At 46.2% G+C, this 21,338-nt stretch overlaps 1 protein-coding gene across 1 annotated transcript in view; it reads right to left on the bottom strand.

The window, feature by feature from the left end:
* MLXIP (MLX interacting protein) overlaps positions 1 to 21,338 on the bottom strand; it is a 1,610,055-nt gene that overhangs the window by 1,115,628 nt on the left and 473,089 nt on the right. The gene's annotated exons all lie outside the window — the stretch shown is intronic.

Raw genomic sequence — 21,338 nt, 5'->3', positions numbered from 1 at the left:
ACTCGGTAGGTTTTTGCGCCAGTGTACTACGAACAGATATTGCCCCGTTAGCACTCAAAGACCCATGACATTACGAGGCTGCTCCAGTGAATGGGGTGGTTGCCAAATCCGAGAGGGCTTGAGATCCTGCTACATCTACCCCTTTACAAATGTCACAAATTTTACATGTGGAATCTGTTAAATGTCAGCTTCGTGATAAGGATTGGAAACAAATGTAACCATCAACATGGAGGTAGCAAGTGTGCACCTCTTTGTGTGAAGATGTACTCAGTGCTATGACACAGTGAGGGAACAACTGAAAATGAGATGCTTGTATAAAATGTCAATCATTTGTTTATCACAAAGCACAGACATTTTTGGAGCAAGGACAACTGCATATAGATGATTCTACTTTAAGGAGTGTGAAGATCACCAAAAACAAGTGTTCTTAAAGTGTTGAGGGATCCCCTGATCGGACCAGGGCCCTAAGTCTAGAGAATCCAGTGGGTCCCTATTTGTGGTCAGGTTAAAGTCCTCAGCAGCAAACGACCTCAATACCAAAGGGAAAAAAAGACACCTACAGAGGGCAAGAAGGTTCTTCAAACTTCTGAAATGAGTTCCATTCTAGCCAACCTCTCAGACATATTTTAAATTATTTTCTCTAGAATTTGCAGTTTTATAGATGGCAACCATTCAGGGAAATGTTCACACAAAAGCCCTCCCCGCCAGCAAGATCGTTGTAATTCACTAGAAGAGGGAGCTATTAGGTTGTTGGCTGCCAGGGCCGGTGTTGCTGAAACAGTAGTTTGGTTATTAGTTGTGGTGTTTAGGCCGGTAGAGTTATCCTGGATTTTCATTGGGTTTTTCCCATAGTCTTGGTATGCCTGGTAGAATTAGCTTTCCTATTACATCAGCCAGTTTTTTACTTGTCTTACGTAGGTCACCAACGAAGCCAGGTTCCCAGACTCATCACATAAGGGTGACAAATGATTCCCTTGCATGTTGGTATGACTCCGAAATCTAGTGCTGGGCTATTTGTTAGAGCAGCATTCGATGCCCCATCCAGATTACAAGATAACTTGTTCTACATTTAAGCAATTTGTGATTCCAGAACGGCCACTGCTTTCTGAAGAAAAGCATCCAACGTTGTAGAATTAAGTTGACTTTTTGGATCGGAGGGCAAAAACAAAGATGTATCGGCCTTCGGTTTGCGTTTAACTTCCATTGGTTGGTCTCGGTGAGAAGTACACACAGATGCTATACTTGTCCCAACTAATGTGGCATTAGTAGGGCATGTCTGAATGACTTGAGGGACAGCGATAGTCCGACACCGCCAGAGTTGCCAATTCTAGTTCAGTTTTAGTTCATTTCTCCAGCCTGATATGCACTCATGCAAACCATCTTCCTTTCTTCTTCCTCTCCCCCTCTCTATTACTCATGTTGCCTCTCTTTCTGCTGAGCAAGTGGCTTCAATCCTCCATTCTACTATTTTATCTACCCTTGACTCACAATGTCCCTCTTGTTCTTTCTCTCCCTCCCATTAACCTCTCCAACCCTGGCCTTCCTTTCTACTCTTTCCCTTAGGTCCTTGTTAGGTTTGGGACTGCACACCCAAAATGAGGACATAGTGGCTGTGAAGTAGTTTATTCCATAAAAATAAAAAGGGTTCATAGCAGCAACCTCCAGCTCACCCATGCCAACTGACACCATGTGGAACCTGGAACCCTTCCTGCACTCCAGACCACCCAGAGGTTCCAGGTTCCATGTGATGGTTTACACAATGACCAAGGCTACATACAAAGACTACATAACTACTCATAATAAAATGCTAATCAAATGCTGCACACTTCCAACACCTCCCTTCCTTCCAAACTCTCAAACATCACCTCCCATCTTTCAGCAAACCAACATCTACATTATGTTTACACTTAACTGCCAACCTCTACTTACTCCAAACTCATCCACCTTTCACCAGAACAGACGCCCCCCAAATCTTTGATGACCTCCTTGGGATCTGAGAATCTGGAACTCCCTTTTCTCACCTTGACTGGTAGCTTCTCTTTGATCATATCACCAGGCTTTATGTCAATATTTATGCAGCAGTTTCTCTCATAAAATCTTTTCTTTGACTTGTATCCACTGACCAACAATCTCTCCCTCACACCTTCATCTGCCCATCCAACCTGGGCACAAATGAGTATGTGGTTTTCTACCATGCGAAAACTCAAAAGGCACAACCCCTGTAACATGTGGGTCCAACCTGTATTGAAACTTTCTCTCCATGACAGCTCTTATCCTGTCCCCACCAGTGGCCACTGCAATCCTGATAACATGCATCAAGAGGCGGTAAATCTTTCTACGCAATTATTGCCCTGGGAATGATATGGGGCTGTCGTTACTTGTTCAATACCATATTTCTCCAAAAATAATTAGAAATCCTTTGAAACCAATTGAGTTCCATTATCCGATAAGCTTCAGCGAGAGAAACCCTCACGCCAAAACAGTGGCTCTAGAAATCTGATTATAAAGCTAGTGGTAACTTCTTTCAATAAACAAACCTCCGGTCACTTCGATAAAAGATCCATAACCACCAGTATGTAAGTGTCTTTGGAGATCTAATATTCAACAGGCCCAATAAATCCAAAGCAATGTCATCCCATGGTACCTTGGAACTATCTCTCACCCTCATTGGCGGTTTGCACACCATGAGCCCTTTGTCACCATCCTCACAATCAGAACAGTACTTAACAATTTCCTCCACCTCTTTGTTCACACCCGCCACCAAAGATCCGTTCTCATCAGAGCCTTGGTTCTCACCAACCCCAAATTACCTCTATGGCCCAACTCCATGACTGCTCTCCTCATCACTTCTTGAACCAACAATCTATGTCCCCTGTACGAGTCTCACACACGATTCATCACTCACTTTCCTGTATTCCTTGACCTTCTCATCACCATTGCCATGAGAATTCCTTTTTACCAAATCAAGAACCCCTTGGTAAGTGTCATGACTTGCGCATCCTGGTCGTTCTGGGATAGATGGTGCTTCCCTTTGCTCTGGACGCTTTGCAGACTACCTGTTAAGATGGCCACCACATTGCCTGGTCTCACAGGCCGCTCCTTTACTTCCTGGTTGTCTCATTCCCACTCTCACAAGACTTTGCGTTTCCACAGAGACCAGTTTGGTTCTGGCTTCAAATCATGCTCCCGTGGAAAAACAGACATCGCTTCTCAACGCTAAAGTGTGGTTCTTTCCTTAGCTCAGCGCTCCATGTTTCCTTGCCTTTTTCCCAGTGAATCATTCCCCTTCCTGGCTCCGGCTGCTCCGTCCTTCTGTTCTTGCTTCCGCTCCTCCGCACTTACCGCTTACCTTCTCTCCACCCAGTCTGCCCATCTGTTCTACTGGTCTGGCTATTCTCCTTACCTGTTCCACTGCCGGGCTATTCTGCTTACCAAGATTCTGTTGGACTCGCTTTCGGATCTATTTACAGTGATTGGACACCTTGTTACACGGACTGGCAGTTTACTCGCTGCTCAGTGTGATGACCGGGGAGAAACTTCCATTTCTTCAGGATTCCGACCTAGATCAGAAACATTAAAAGAAACAAGCTTCCTCATCTCCCTGCTCTACAACTAAGGTGGGCAACAAACATGACAGTAAGTAGCATCACTGATGCATGCTGCATCCCACCCTTTTCTCTTAATGCTCTCCTGTATCTGAAAAATCTCGTCAACATCCTCCTCAACCTCATCAACACTCTTCAAGCACACGGGTACTTATCGCCAACCTAGAAAGTGCATCCACAACAACATTATTCTTCCCTTGAACATGCTCCATTCGATACTCTAAACCTTGTAAACTGCTGACCCATTTCATGGACACGCCTTCCAAACCACCTTTGGTGAAAATGCTAATGAGCGGCTTGTGATCCACTCTTATTATACATTCACGCTGCCACACATACATTTTGAACTTGTTGACTGCCCATGTGCATGCCAAAGTCTTTCTCCACCACCGAATATCTCACCTCCGCATCTTTCAGAGTCCTTGAGGCAAAGGCTATGGTCAACAATTCGTCTCCAACCTCCTGCATCAAAACGGCCCCCAAGCCAGTATCGCTAGAATCTGCGTAGATCACTGTTTTCTAACCCTCTACAAAGCTAGATAAAACAGGGGCATTGATGATACTCTGTTTAGCTCATAAATCTTCTGAACACACTTTATCCCAGCAGAATACCGCCCCTTTTCTCATAAGCTTCTTCATGTTTTTGTCTTATCGGATAGTTTCTCTATAACCTCGCTATAGAACCCTACTAGTCCTAAGAACGAGGCCACATCATTCTTAATTCTTGGACATGTCATTCCTCTGATTGCCTCCACTGTATCATGTTTATGTTTTATTCCTTCTGAAATCTCATGACCTAAATAAGTCACCCTGTTCGACCCTGAAGGTACATTTCTCACTGGTGAACGTATGACCTGCTTCTTTCAGAATTTCCAGCACCCTTCTCAGACGCTCATCATGCTCCCCCCTACATTCACACCACATACCAGAACATCATCTTTATAAAACACCCCTTCTTCACTACTCAACAAAGGGTGCATAACATTCTGGAAAACACTCGCTGCCGAGACAAACCAAACGGCATTCTTCGGCATCTGAATAATCCAATCAGTGTTATAAAAGCCTTCAGGTCCATTGGACATTCATGAAGTTCGACCTGGTGGTAAGTGTTTTATAGAGATAAGCACCGTTATGCACAATTTAGGCTGCATGTTCTTATATAGTTATGTGTTGCTTCCTGCATAACCATTGCCAGTGAAGCCCTACGTTCTATAAGAGTCGCCTCACAGTCAGCACAATTCCAAGGCTATCCAGAGAGAATGTTTATGTTTGATGGGGAAACTGAGTTGATCTTGTGAAGAGGCTGGGGCTGCTGTACACAGCTACTGAAATAAGACTCCTGGTTTATACTGCCCTGCTGCGATCATTTTAACTTTTATAATAGCTGCTCTGAGATCGAGAATAGAAAACATCCGAGCACCAGCGATGCCTGCTACGAGATCATCTACGCTTGGCAATGGAAACCGCTCTGCCACCATGTTCCTGTTTACATTTCTCAAGTCAATGCAGAGCCTCATGGAACCATTAGGTTTCCTCACTACTTTCTCCACAATGCCCTCATTTTCCTTCTTTGTAATTTCTTCTTCAACTTCCTTGCACAGGGGCAATGGTACCATCTGTAGCTCGGATGATATCGGAACTGCTCCTTGTTTGAGCCTGATGCAATATACAGATCATTTGAGGCATCCCAGTCTTTTCTCTTGCACCTCTCAGTTCTTTGGGTTTCTTGGGTATAATCGAAAGGCCAACTCTGCCTAATCATCCCATGACAATAATTCTCCCCCTATCCTTGCCACATGTACCATGCTCTTGGATCTTCTTCCTTTGAATTTCCCCACAATGTCAATTGGAATATCACCATACGCATTTGCTTTGATTTCTGGTTCCTGTAGCGTTGAGCAATCAAACTTGCTTTTCCATACTTTTACTATCAGGAGGGTTTAGTTCGTCCCACTGTATATTAACATGGGATTTGTGTATACCATTTATAGTGACCATGGCATAGGGTTTACTCCTAAAAAGTAAAGTATTGCCTTACAACTGTAAAATGGCCGCACACAGGACGATGCTCTCAGATGCTTTCCTCTAATGCCTGAGAGCACGTCACGACTAAATGCAATTAGGATATGTGAACTTCATAAGCGTTTGCTCACTCGATCGCAGCTTGAAACAGTCCTCTCTCTGCGTGGACAAATGCCAGTGCAAGAAAGCGCAATCTTTAAATCATGTTATCGCTCCTTACCCCATCGCTCTTTCTACAACTCTTCTACTCTCTGACATCACTCTCATAGATATTTCAACTTCTTAACAATATTCTATCCCCGTTCCCTGAACCCTCTCTTACTACCCCCCTCTCTTCCACTGATTTTGCTATTTCACGAATAAGGTGTCTTTCCTCCGTTCCTCTTTTATCTCTTCTCCTTCTACTACCATCTCACCTCACATTTCACCTTATCCTTATAAACTATCCTCTTTCACCATGCTTTCTGATTTTAACACTGCTTCCTTCTTAACTCTTTCCCATCCAACCGCTGGTCCTCTTGATCCGATTCTCTTTTCTTTAATACCGTCCATCTGTACGCATCTTTTCCATCTGAACTGTCTCTTCAACCCAGCTTTCGTTTTCTTTCAAACACGTTATGATCATACCCATACTGAAAAAACCTTTGGACCCTTCTCTTCCCTCCAATTCTCATCCCCTTTCTCTTCTACTATTTCTATCCAAACTCCTCGAAAGAGTTGTCTACACTCATTCTCATCTTTCCTAAATGTACACTCTGCTTCACCCTGTCCAGCCCACTCTACAGAAACTGCCCTACTACATGTCTCAAACTCCCTTCTGACAGCACGCCACAACATGCTCTGATCTATACTCATTCTCCTTGATCTCTCTGCAGCATTCGACATGTTTGATCACCCTACTCTTCGGTCTTCTCTCTTTCCTCTATTGTCTTTCAGAGTCTGTTCCTTCAGTGATTTAGTTCCTTTCACTCTGATCACTCCTACTATTTCCTGGGCAGGTCACTTTGCTTTTTCCTGCCGGTTACTTTTTTGGTGTCCCTCTTGGATCGGTGCTTGGCCCCATATTGTTTTCTATTTTTACTGTCCCCCTTACTTCTCTGATCACTTCTTTTAACCTTTCATGCCACTTCTACGCTGATGACTCATAGATCTTTTTCGCCCTCTGTTTCTAATTCCTTCCACTATACTGTTTCCTCCAGTCTTTTGGCCATCCAAGCCTGGATGTCCTCACATTTTCTTCATCTCAACCCCTCCAAGACTGAAATCCTTTCTTTTTTTCTGCACATCACCAACACAGCTTGTATCTGCTGTTTACAACTTTATAATCTTCAATGTCCTCGCCCTTTCCTTTTCCGCTACTAAACTTTTCATCTGCTCTCTGGTTTTTCTCCCCTCTTGACTACTGCTGTGTCCACCTGGTCGGTCTTCCTTCTTCCCATCTTGCCCCTTCTGCTCAATCTATAACCATGTTATTGAGCTACTTATTTTACTACCTGCTCGCTCTTCAAATTACTTCTTTCCTGTCTGTCCCTTTCCTACCATTCTACTCCTGCCTTCTCTTTCACTTTCTCTGCATCATGCATAACTGTCTGCACAGCGTTGCCCCTCCTATCTTTCCTATCTTTTTTCAGTAGTAATCTACTTAATAGTGATGGCTTTCAATATGGTGAAAATTGCACTGGCTGGATAGATGAACCACACATTGTTCTTGGTCAGGAGCTATTCAGAGATCAGACAGAAAGTGGGAGCCTCCAAGATGGTGTGAACCTATTTTTTTCATATTTTAAATACTTTATTTATAATTTTCATAAATGTATTACAATCAATCATTGAAATCAAAGAATAAACGAGTACAATAAAACAATCAAAAAGGAAACAAAAAGTATACAATACCATACAGAAGTAAAGAATCACTCCCTCAATAATAAGTCTAAATACCCAAACTCAGATTCTTTAAAATATAATGAAACAACAAAGAACAAAAACAACAAGACAAATCAAGACAAAGACAAGACATAAAACACACACCCACATCCCAACCATCTCATAATAAGAAAACACTCACACCTTGACATATAATCATTCACTTCCACAACATTCATTAAAAGGTCCCCAAAGTTTCTCATAAATTGTTCCTTTTTGCTGTTTACAGAATAAGCACTTCTCATACCTTGAAAGAATTACATAGAATTACATAGCCAGTCCCCCATAACAGGTTTCTTCCTCGTTTTCCACACCTTTAACACCTGTTTAACAGCTACCAATAATCCTTTATTAACTGAATTCCTAACCACATTAGCAATATTACGCCCACATCTTTTTGAGTGACATGCACCATTCTGATTAATAGCTGAAGAATTATGTACTTACTCTGATCTAAATCCTGTTATTTGGCCTCTGCTATGTGTTCTCAGTAAGTGCACCAGGCTTGCAGGAGATAGGAGACACCCATTTCCAGGAACCAGCAATGACGCACATCCGCCACGCCACCAGAGGTGAGCCGAGCAAGGCAAGATGAAGGTTCCCATGCGGTGCGAGAGCGAAGGTAAGAGGGGGTCAGGTGAGGTGGACCCAGAGCGCCGCAGTTACCGGGGGATCCCTGGGTTCAGCAGCCTGAGGCTCGCAGCGTACATACACCATAGTCTCAGGCATCCCAAACCTCGCCTTTCAATACCTCCGATACCTCATACAGATGGCTGGGCAAGAGATCTGATCCACACCTGGAGCAGATGTCCTGCATTTCTAGAGTTGCAGCTGTGGGGTGATGTTGCCCATCACCATCTGTTCTGGAGAGCCAGACCAGTGAGGTTCCCAGCAGCGCAAGTGGGACAGGATCAGAACCTGCTAGCAATAACCCTGACACCTTAAAGCTTAGCTACACGCTGTTTCCTCTCCACTCTGAGCACTGACATCACAATAAGGCAAGCATCCAGGGCTACACTGCCCACTCAAATTCCACCTGAGCAATGCTGGTCACAAAGTTTCACGCTGATGGACTCAAGAGTGTGGTGCAGTTTTTTAGGGGGCAGTTATTAGATGTAAAAATGTTAGGTAGGATGAAGCCTGTAGGATCTGTGGCCTGCTGCGGACACTTTTCAAGTTGTGGGCAACTTGTCTGCTGCTCCACTGAAGGTGGCATTCTTAGTTTTAGAGAATATGCTGGATGCTTAGTTAATAGATTTCTATTATGTAGAGCCGTAGAAATTGTTTCATGTTTGTAGTAGAAAGGAAGTACTGTCATTATAAGAGCCAAGCTTTCAGATTAACGGCTGCTCCAAGAGTATTTACAAAATATAGCTGTAGTGGTGTTGATGCCAAGCCGAGAACGGATTAGTGTTTATCCACATCTAGAGGACTAACCTAATTTGAGCATCAGTGATAGAGGAAGCAGATGGGCACATTGGCTGTGAAATAACTGCATTATTAGGTTTTCTACGACTAAGGAAAAGTCATACCGCACTTTAAAAACATCCATCCTATTTCTAAAGTCAAATTGAACAACAATCTTTCCGAGAAAGAGTGCATGCCCTGTAGCATTACTGCAATCTAAGTGAATGTCCCTCCATTACAACCAAGAAACACATGACCCAAAGAGACAAATAAGATCTATGAGCCGTTGTATGGGAGCGAGGGGTCCTCAGGCCCACTCGCGTCGTACGCTCCTCAGTACAAGGCTTGGACCACGTGCCTCCGGTAGTGGGATTGCCCGTTGCCCTTATGTGAAGTTAACCACGGTTGACTGCTACATAGATGGGACTACTGAGTAGGACACGGGCATCCATCTTTTGTGCCCCCTTTCGACTCCATCTTGGGTAAACAGGCCTCACTGCGATAGTACAGCAATGCTCAACTCCCCTTCCACTGCAGCAGCCAAGGACAGAGAAACACACAAGGCGCGCAGGCAGCTGGCTGGCCCCCACCCTTGCACTCCCCCTACGAAGGAAAGCTCTGCGCTTCCATTCTCACGCTGAAGCTGGAGAAAGTTGCAACAATCAATATGCTACAGTTCTCTTCCTCTGAGATCACTGTTCGTCTGAGAACCGGCATGTGAACCAGGATGAGCTAAGCATTTTCTGCTCGATTCGTCCTCATAAACGTGCAAGCCACCCACCCCCATTAGAACAATTTATTGCCATCCTGACCCTGCACCCCCTGTAAGGTATTTCTTTCAAGTGCCAGACCCTCGCCTGTGCTGCGAAACCCACCCAACACACCCACTACTAACCTTAAGCATTTTTACTACTATATATGTTTTTACTTGTACTAATGAGTTTGAAACCTAGCAGATATGCGAAACACAGCCTGATTCTTCTACATGCACAATAAGGTCAAGGCCTCCATATAAAGCCACGAATGACCCAATTGTACTGACAATAATCATTGTGTGTGACTTATGTAGAAATGTGACAAGTAGCATAAAATGTTTTAAATAATTTGTTATTTAGTGTGTAACATATTAGCTTAGGTAGTGACCACAGTGACCACAGTGACCGGACACTGACCTGCGTGGAGCACAAGATGTTTGACATCCGTCATCTCGTCAGCCACTCAGCCAACCAGGAGGAAGAGATGCCACCCACACCTACAGCACCACACCGCCTGGCCAATCGGGTCCATTTAGCATTTTTTGTTAGAGTTACTTTAATTAATATATATACTAGCACTGATGTAAATGATTTCCTAGCTGGAGAAATAAACCATCCTTTGAACACTTGCAGCCGGGTCTCAGTGCCTCTTTCCCCGACAAGAAGTTGTGTCTCTTCTATTTTATTTTTTCTCTCACACATAGTAAGCCGGGGAAAGGCACCTACACCGTTTACAGAATATTATAAACATTTATATGCGGTTCCGCCAGGATAAGAAAGGTCGGCACACACCGATCTCTTGGAAGAGATCCCCCCCTCCCACAGTTTATTGAGCAACAAACAGAGGCTCTGGAATTATATATCACAAGGGAAGAAGTGGCCACAACAATCTCATTGTTACAATCGGGGAGGGCACCCAAACCGAATGGCTTCCCAGCTGAACTGTGGGAAAGACTTAAAAAGAGGATAGTGGACTCTATGTGATCAATGTTCCGACCAGAACAGGATGGGAGGTAGGGATCCGCTGCAAATATTGCACGGGCAAGTCAATGCGGTAGCGCTACCTCAAATTTAGCAACAGGTAGTGTGGGTATGTAAGAAATCTGCAAAGGAGACAGGTTGGTAGGGGATAGTGACCCTCAAAGCTCCACTGTGGTACAACCGAGACATGCCAGAGATGATGAAATTGTCGCTTGCGACTCAATGGAATGGGAAGAACAAAGGAGTTGTGGATGATGTGCTGGCAGCGGACCGGATACAGATATTTCAGGAGTTGAAGCAAAACTCCCTGCAGTCCGGTCGGATAATCAATATATCCAATTCCTGCACGCAATGTGGTCGCAGTTCGGGGGAGCCACGACCGCCCGGAACAAACCCTGGTGGGGAGTAATACACACAAGGAATTCCTCACTAGGAGAGCAGTTTCAAACTTGTATTAGATGCTCGTCAGTTTCACATCACGTCCATTGAGGGCCTTCCAGTGGTCGGTGGGAAACTGATGTGGGATCTCTGGCCCCGAGAAAGGCAGCTATCCTGGCCCACCTTAGACTCATCCAACTAAAACTTTTGTACAGAACGTATTATACTAGGGAACTTCTGTCTAAACGGAAACAGGTGGCAGATCCTAACTGTTTGCAATGTACATGGCAGTGGGGAGAATTTTATCACACAATTGTATTTATTTTTTATTCATTTATAATTTATAACATTATTGTAATGCCCAAACCCAGGGGTATCATGGCATTTGGTATAATCGCAGAAAAAGAGTAAGCAACAGAGGCAGGCAATAATCGTGCTTGAGTAATAGGTATTAGTACCCAGCGGGGGGCAGAGAGGGTGTCAGCCTCCCAGCCGATGAGGAGGCTCAGAACGGGGGAATTACCACACGGTAATCCCCCCGCTCTGAGTCTCCTCACTGCTGGAGGACGCCATCTTCCCATGCCGGGGATTTAGGTAAGTGCTCCGCTCCCCACTCCCCTCCCCCTGCCCACCACAGATTCTCCCGCCCCTCTGCCCCCTCCCCCCCAATAGCTCAGGGACAACAAGCTCGCCTTGGAAGCAAGATGAACTGGAGCAACACAGGTTCAATCCCCGGATACGGATTTAGAAACGTCTGGGTATTAAGCACGTTATAAATAGCCGATTACAATCACATACCTGCTTTTTTGCTCCTCTTCAGGAGTGGCGCGCTGTAAACACTTCTGTCTCCAGCACGTCTTCTCCCGATCTGCGACTGGCCGCCATGGAAAGGAAGAAGGAACTACATGTAGTCCCTTCTCTTCTTTCCATGGCGCCCATTTCTTTTGTTTACTTTTTTTCTATTTTTTGAATGGCCGCCATGGAAAGAAGAAAGGACTTTGTGTAGTCCCTTCTCCCTTTTCCATGGTGGCTATTTTGTTTGTTTACTTCTTTTATTATTTTCAATGGCTTCCATGGAAAGGAAAAATAGACTTTGTTTTCACAACCCCGGCTGCGATTTTCTTTTCTTTTTTAGGCCTTTCCGAAACACTAGAGTGTTTCGGAAAGGAAGAAAAAAAACATTTAGTACCCGGTCCAATGGGCCAGGGTACTAATAGCAATAAAATCCCCTCGCAGGGGGGCATTACTGAGTCAGGTAATGCCCCTGGACTTTCGTTAAGGCCCTCGCTATGCTTGTGTCTGAAACTTTGGGCCCCGGGACATTACCTGACTCAGCAATGGCCCCAGCTGTGGGATTATTGCTTAATTAGTGTACTCATATGAGTTATTTTAAACAATGTATGATTGTTCATTTGTGAGAGCAGATGGAAGAGAGTTCCAAAGAGAGGGAGCAGTAACACAGAAGCTAGCGCCTCCAGCTCCTTTACTCATGAAGAGTGGGGTGATCAGCAAGATGCTGGAGCTGGATATTAGACAACGCACTGGGGTTGTGCACCAGCGAAGATGGCCGCCTGATGCGAGAGCTCCGTAACCCACACTATCCTTCCAGATGCATCCTGCAGAGTAGAGTCCATATCGAGGCGTATAATTATAAGGGAGTGAGCAGCAACTGACCAGGCACGTTCGTGTTAATCTGAGAGACAACCGTTCCTCCTAGCACCTGTGGTGGAACCGAGTGGTAGCTGGCGGCAGTAAAATCTCTGTGCCCCGTGCATGCCAACACCCACCCGCTCCTCAGATAGCATACCAGGCAGCCAGCTGTTGACGATATAAGAAGCCGGAGAGTCCTGATATTGAGTGGATTGGGGAATCGAGTTGGAAAGACCCCCCCCCCCAGCAGCAACCCGTGGTGAAGAAGTACAGCGGGCAGAGCGGACAGTGAAACCCCTCCACTGAAGAATCGGGGCAGCGCCCACGAGCGCAAAAGGCCTCTGCACAACAGTGGCATACTCAGCGTGGTATGAGGCGAGCAGCACCCGACAGGACACCTGGGGTGAATACAGGTAAAGAAAACTAGCCTCCTGTTACTTGAAGATACGCTGAGTCGAAGCGGGCTGCTGAGAAACCTGAGAGCGCTCTGTGCGCCAAATTAAGCCCGCTCCTCAGAGCTTCCGCCGGGCCGCTGACAGCTGCAGTACGGGGCACCGGGGAGAGCAGACAATGGGGCGGGTCAGTGTCGGACCCAGCAATTCCATCCTGAACATGACCTGCGGTGCAGAGGGGAACGAAGCAGAGCGGCAGTACAGCGGGCCGGACCCCGCTGGTGAAGGTACATGTCCCCCTGCACACCAAGTGCATTAATGGCCCATTGCGTGCCGCCCCAGTGCCCCATTAAAGCCACTGGGTAGCCGGCCAGAAACGTGTCATTCCTTACATCCATCTCCCCTTCCGAGACGAATCAAAGACCCCCCCTCCCCTCCCATCAGGGCACTCGGCGATCCGCACTGCCCCACATCTAACAGTTACTCTGAGGGCGCAAAGATATCCTCCAGCACAGGCTCAGTAAGGGAGCAATATATAAATGGAGCCTCGCAACTACTCTGTCCCAGCCGACCCGCAAGGTCCCCCTGGGGGCTGCAAACCCCCCGAGAGACACAGAGATGCAAAGTGGTCCAGGGTGACCTGGAAGCCCCACAACACTGCTCGGGACAAGGTGCCTGGGCTGATAATACACTAAATCAGCCAACTGCCACAAGCAAGTACTTAACCAAGGCCCAGGGGCCAACAAAGACGTTAACACGGATCAGTTCGACAAACTGGTACCCGGGTCATACACATCAGTCAGTGGATATCCCACCATAACAGTTCTAGTGCACAAACCACCAGCCAAACAAACAGGAATACAATCCATAATAGCGGTTTACGTGCCAGGGGCAACAAGAAAGGCCCTATGGACGACTACACTAGCGCAGCTAACATGGAAGGCTCCCAGGGCTCTAACCACTCTTCCCCAGGGGCACCCAACCACAAATTGAACCAAACATGGACCCGTACATGACTGTGCTGCAGGCTGGATTCTCAACCGTCAACAATAAATTGGATGACATCGGAAACGGCATATCCTCCATTAGGTCCGACATACAAAAAGTGAATGCTAGGGTCTCAGAGGCAGAGGGCAGGGTGAGCACCCTGGAAGATACATCAAGCACGCATGGCAAAGCAATAGAAGTGATGCAAAGAAACCTAAAGTCAATTTGGGATAAATGTGATGATCTTGAATTCAGATCCCACCGTAACATCAGAGTAGTTGGTGTAGCGGAAAGAACCATGAATATACCAATGGAACAGTTCCTAGAGGAAGTCCTCCGCTCTCTGTTCCCAGAAGCCCAGTTCTCACAACAGTTCCTGCTGGAAAGGACGCCCAGGTCACTCACCCCACCTCCCAAAGCAGGTGCTCCTCCATGTACGATAATAACCCACCTCCTCAACTACTGCGATCGTGATATTATTCTTCGCCTATCTCGGGAGAAAGGGTCCCTGTTTTATGACTCCAACCAAATACATATCTACCCAGATTTCTCCAACGGAGTCCACGCGTCCAGACGGACATTTGACCATGTCAAAAAAATACTAAGGGAAAGGAAAGTAACATATGCATGCTGTTTCCTGCAAAAACCGCGTCTACAGAGCCCACTTTTTCTAAACTTCCGAAGAGGCCATGTCCTACATCAAACAACACATCCCCCAAACCTTGAATAATGGATGATGCATGATAGCCAGTGCGAAGAGCCCGCCACTTAAATCTACTATATGCCTCGCATCCAAAGCAGAACAAGAATGCACCTACTGCGCCTCACCTAGAGATTACGACTCCCATGAGTGGCATGCTCTAAGGTTTACAGAAGTGGCCACACAATGCCACCCACTATGTCAAACTGTTAAGTTGAATAAGTGAAATACATCGTCCAGTTGGAGGGATGGTGAGGGTGGGAAGGAAGGGGGGCAAGGGAGCTGGGTTACAATGAAAAAAGTTGATGACAGGTTCAAGAACTGTACACATAAAACCGGCACCAGGCACAGACCCGTGATATTTTCTAATTACTCATGGCAACAACAGGACCAACAAATAGAGTGAACCTTCTATCACGGAATGTAAGAGGCTTGGCAAACCCAATAAAGGCCAGGAAAATACTGGCCTATGCCAGAGGACACAGGATTGACATCCTCTACTTGCAATAAACACGCCACGCGCAGGGTCGTCGAATCATTTCCGAGACTGGGGTCCCCTGAGAATTGGTACAGAATATTCCTTGCAGTCCAGCGGAGTGCTAACCATCATACACTGACGCACAGGCTTCCAACTAACAAGATCAGCAACAGAGACTGAAGGGAGATTCGTGATCATATAGGGCACGCTACAGAAACAGGAGGTAATCCTAATACATATGGCCCAAATATCGACACCCCCGAGTTTTACTTACACGTCATGCCACAAATATCACCCCCAGGCGATGCCAGGGTTATATGGGGAGGAGACTTCAATACAATCCTAGATCTCCAAAATGACAGATCATCCAGAACCCCTATGACTCACTCTAAAGCTGCCAAGACAATAATGAAGGATCTGAGATATCGCTGACGGACGCGTGGAGAGTTCTCACATTCCATTCCATTGTACACTCCTCCAGCTCACGTATAGACTATTGGTTACTCTCACCAGAAATCATCCCACAGGTGAGCAGATGCTCCGTCCTCCCACGCACATTATCAGATCATTCACCGGTGCTAGTGGAATTAAACATGGGCGATGCAGAAAAATTACAATGGACATGGTGGATACCACCGGCCCGTCTGCGGGACGAAACAATCATAGAACCCCTGGGAGCAGAAATCAATACATTTTTTGTAACTTAATGAGGGCACAGTGTCCTCGACAGCCAGAGTATGGGAAAAATTCAAAGTCTGGACAAGATGGCACCTCCTATCCAAAACACTGGGCACACTAAAAGCCATTAGAAACTACCTAAACCAGTCGGAAGGCACCCTCCGCTCCTTGGAAAACGGCCAGGCACAAGCCCCAAGCAATGAGACCCTTAAGCCACTGTGCAAGCAGCTGGAGAGATACAGAGCCCTGGCTGAACGTAAAATAAAATACATGGCACAACCAACCAGAGCCAGACGATATGGGGAGGGCAATAAAGCTGGGAAGATGCTGGCGCCCTAATAAAGTCGGAACAGGGAATCAAGCCTATCAGGTCCATAATGGGGCAGACGGGACAGTCCACACAAAGGCAGACAAGATCAATGGAGTCTTTAGGTTTCTACTCCGAATTGTACCAAAATACTGACCAAGTAACGGCACAAGAACTCGACCAATACATGGCCTCAATTCCACTCGTCAGGTTAGAACAGACAGACAAATACCTGAAATTCCCTTTAATTGCCTGGCCGATTTCCTTCAGTGTAAAGATCTGACTGCGGAGAAAGCCCCAGGCCAGGAAGGCCTCCCAGCGGACTTTTACAAATGCTACTCAACCGAACTATCCCCCAAAAGAGGCCATAACGACCAGCACACTTACGGAAACCATGAGGGAGGCCACCATAACCGTCCTACTTAAATCAATTAAACCCTGACGCTGAGGCAGTGGCGTTATCGCTCAACGCTGAAAATGAATTTGACTCAGTGTCCTGGGGATATATGTATGTCATACTGAACCGTATGGGTTTTGGCCCACATTTCCAAAGTTTTATCGGGATATTATATAAAGACCCCAAAGCGAAAGCACGGGCTAATCACACTCTGTCCCCTTATTTCACCCTAAAGAGAGGCTAATGGCAGGGATGCCCCTATCTCCCCTAATTTTTGCCCTCACGATAGAGGGGATGGCAGCATATCTACACTGCAAGCACTCAAATCAGGGTATTCAGATCCATGGTTCCCCCCGGCTTGTCTCGCTATATGCAGAGGACACCTTACTGTACCTACTAAACCCAGAAATCAATCTGATACTGGTCATGCAAGACATTACAGAATTTGCCAAATTCTTGGACTATAAAATCAATCAAGGTAAATCCGAAATCATCCCCTTGACACCAAGCGCTACAAGAACAGCCGACATGACACAACTCAGGTGGTCACCAAACACAGCTCGCTATCTTGGAATTGTCATAGCTACCGATAGAAACACGCTCTATAATGCAAACTATGGCCCCTACATCTCACAGCTAGAAACCAAACCCCAAACCAGCACTATGGAACAAACTCCCTATATCAAAATATGGTTGCATCGCCCTACTTAAGATGGTAATTGTCCCCAAGGATCTTTGCCTATTTAGTAATATCCCCATTTGGCCGGGAAAGCTCTTTCAAGAAGCTGCAAAGAATGGCATCCAATTTCGTATGGGGCGGGGGAACAGTAAGACAGAACTGTGCTAAACTAAGTGACAAATTCGATACAGGCAGACTGGCCGCTCCAGACTTCATCCTTTATCATCATGTGGCGCAAGCCCACTATGCCAAATTTTGGTTCCATGACACAGAAGCGTATACCCACATATAAGTGGGGAAACATTCCGCTGCCCCTGTTGACATATGGTCCATGATATTCTCCAAGAAACACAGTAATAAGGGTGTTACTTTACCGCCGAGTGGGCTGCCCACATCCTTACTGGGCCCCCACCCCATTGTGGCACCACCCGGATATCACCCCCACACTTGACACCACGATGCAAAGGAACTGTGACCCCAGGAAAGACCTGAAATTGGGGTACCTGTGCTCCGACGGGGAATTCTTAAAACTGGACGAAGCTCAAAATAGATTCAGGCATGGGCTCATAGTAACTCTAAGATGCCACCGCCTAAAGGGAGCGCTTAATCACATATGGCCATCGTTCCACACAGAGCCACTGCCATACCCATTCTTACTAGACATTATGAATCAAGACGGATTCACGGGTAACATCTCAAAGATATATAACACGGTCCAGTCCCATACCCCCTCCCAGAACACAATGAAAGGGATCTGGAAGTAGTAATTGATGACGCTCAATGGTCCAGATGCGGCCAATATACCAAAACCATATCTCTGAATGCCAACTTTAGATTTGTCCAGTACAAAATTCTAAATCACCTGCACATCACCCCTGGGAAGATTGCCACATTAGACCGCTCTTCTCAATCTTTGTGCCCCAAATGCAGACTTGAAGAGGACAACTCCTTCCATATGTACTGGGAATGCCCACCTACAAGACAATTTTGGGAAGAAGTGACCTCTAACCTAAGCACCATTCTCGAAATCCAAATACCAGCTAAACCCTTAAAATACCTTCTGGGAGATATTGTAAAGGTTCACATCAAGATACAAAAGGCTCTTCTCTGTTGCAATTGCAGTGGCCAAATATTCTCAGGTACTGGAAGGCAAAGGTAGCCCCCACAATCCATACATGGTTTCGGGATTTGATCGAAGTATACGAATGTGAAAAAAGCTACGCAAGAGGTATAACACCGACAAGCCGACCTAAAGACATATGGGCCCCCCCCCTCCAGCGATACCTGAACTCAACCACCCAAGATTATAAAACAGCAGTGTAATCAGGGATCCCAAAGCAAGCCCACAATCCTTTAAGTGTTCTTAATACCACTGCCTGCCTTGCTATCACATGTAATGATTTGTAACATCCACATATTGTTGTTTATGCAACGTACCTGTCAGCAGAGAAAATAAAGTTTTAAAATAAAAAGACAACACACTGGGAAATTTGTGAGATGCAATCAAGAGGTCGAAAGGAACCTCCCTGTAGATAAACCAGTGGGCAATAGACAAAGTTTGAAAGTCGACACAAACTTTGATAGGTAGCCAGTAGGCTTCATGTATGGCTGCTGAGATGAGGTCAAATCGTTTTTAGACCCAGGACGGCGTGCAGTGCTTTGCAACAATTGTTGTTTGTTCAAGTTGGCGGCAGTGATGCCCATCAAGAGCACGTTACAGTAGTCATGTTTTGTGAGGACTAAGTGCTCGTGCAAGCGTCAGGCAGTTTCTTGGTGGGAGGAACTGCCCGAGCAGGGAGATTAGTCTGGTTGTATAGGCTTTGGCAGAGGCTAAGGCATTAAGGTGCCTGGTCATGGTTAGCTCTGCAGTTCCTAGTGTTTTCAGTTGTTTCAAGACCAGGCTGGATGTGCCAAAAATGGAGAAAATGGTGAAGGCAAAAATAGGGTTTTGTAGTCGGTAAGTGGAGCCAACAAAGAGGAGCTCAGTTTTGTCGTCTAAGCATAGGTTATAGGCGGCCATCGAGTTTTCCTGATTGCAGCAGTTTACAGGGAGTAGGGCCCAGAGATGTGGATGACTATTTGGGTATCATCTGCAAAGTTTGTGTAGATGATCCCCAGTGAGTCCAGGAGATTGAATAAGGACTTTGTGTATGTTTAGTAAAGTGGGGGTGATGAGCATGAACCTTGTGGGACACCTAATAGAGCTGGGATGGGGTCAGCAGCTGCCTCCCCAATGAATACTCTAGTGGTTTGACCACTGAGAAACTATTTGATCTATGAGGTTGTTTCGGCTGCGAACTGGAAGTGCTGGCTGAGGTGTTGGCAGAGGGTGGCATGAGCAAAACAAAAGAGGAGATGGCTGGAAGGTTTTGAATTAATCCGAACCTCTAGCATTGCTCTGGGCAATCCTCCAGACCATCGTTGTTCACCTGCCAAGTCATTACAAACGGGGAAAGGGCAGCGGCTTGGTCCCACTCCAAAAGGGGCAGTCCAGTCCGTACTGCTTGGTCACATCCCTTCTGCATGAGACTACAAGCATCCCCAAAAATGTTTCGGCCTTGTTGGGCCTCATCAGTGAGGAGTAGTTTGGGTCTCTAGGTCCAGTAGGCATGGGACCCACATCTGGATATACCCATCCCACTTGGGGTGACTACAGCAAAACAAAAGAGATTCTGAGAGATCCTATTTTTTTCTAAATTTTCTTTATTGTTTTATAGTTAACAAACGAATGACAAGTCTGGCACTGTCCCTGCCATGTCCCCCCTCCTCCTCCCTCGCCATCGGCTCACACAAAATTACAGGCAGGAAATAACAAAATATGCATATTTGTTTCGGATTTGTAGATATCACCTATAAAGGGCGCTGGGTTGTCTGGTATGGTGTTCCACTGTGTCTGTCGCTTCAAGTTCAGGCCACTATACGTTTGTCAGCGACCTGGGGTGGACTCAGGAGACTGCGTTCCCTGAGCAATGTCTGATTGACTATTGGCCCCCCTCCAGACAATATCCAACGGGCGGCTGGTGGCCTGAAGTGTTGAGGCGTACCTGGTTTCCTTCTGTTCGCATAAATTCATGCTCTGGAAACCACCTCAGAAATGTGGGGGGGTTGGACCTTCCCCATGTTCTTGCCACCAGATGCCTGGCCACTGCTGAGGCCATGCCTAACAGTTTCTTCTCGGTGCGGGTCCCTCCTTCAATTAAAGCCAGTAGCCAGAGTTCCGGTGAGTATTCCCTCGTTGAGGATAACATTTCGGACATTGCCCCTTCTATATTAACCCAGAAAGTTCTAATGCAGGGGCAGTTCCATGCAACATGGTAAAAGACTGCTAGTTCTGTTCCACATCTCTTAAATGCGGAGGACCTTTCAAGGAAGAACCTACTCAGTTTGCGTGGAGACGAATTTGTACTGGATCAGTCTGCAGCGACAGTTTATGGATATATATCGGGTTTGCATGCAGACAAATTTTGTATGTGTGTTTCTTCCCCACCTTCCCCAGTTCTAACCAACCTGTAGATAGTAGACACCAGTTTCCCAGTGGATAAAGGGTTGATTACGTAGCATTGTGCCAGGTGAGGGTGGGGGCTTGGGAGAAATTAGGCCATTTGTTCCTCAGAATGCCCTGTAGTCTGTAATAGTGGAGCAATGGCATGTGTTATGTTCGCCCCTAGATCTTAGCTCCTCCCAAAGTACAAATCGACCATCCTGAATCAGGTCCCCCAGGGTCTGTACTCCTAATGTTTGAAAATGTTCTCTGAAGGATCTTTCGTGTGTGAGTGGGATCCCAGTTATGTTGTATATTGATAGATCAGGTAGATAGTAGGGAGTAGTCTTTAATAGGTGATTTATCCGTTCCCAGGCTTTGCAAGTTACTGGTATGGGCTGAACCTCCCTTTTTGGGACTGTGTCTCTGTTGCCCCGAAGCATACCCATTAGAGCGTCGGGATTGTTGACTGCTCTCGCTAACTGAGAATGTGGAGAGTCGGGGCGAGGGGGGTTCCA

Source organism: Ambystoma mexicanum, chromosome 10, assembly GCF_040938575.1.
Source record: "Ambystoma mexicanum isolate Mex_15411 chromosome 10, UKY_AmexF1_1, whole genome shotgun sequence".
NCBI classification, from domain to species: domain Eukaryota; kingdom Metazoa; phylum Chordata; class Amphibia; order Caudata; family Ambystomatidae; genus Ambystoma; species Ambystoma mexicanum.
The sequence above is the reverse complement of the archived record's forward strand: the minus strand, read 5'-3'. Positions and strand labels throughout refer to the sequence as shown.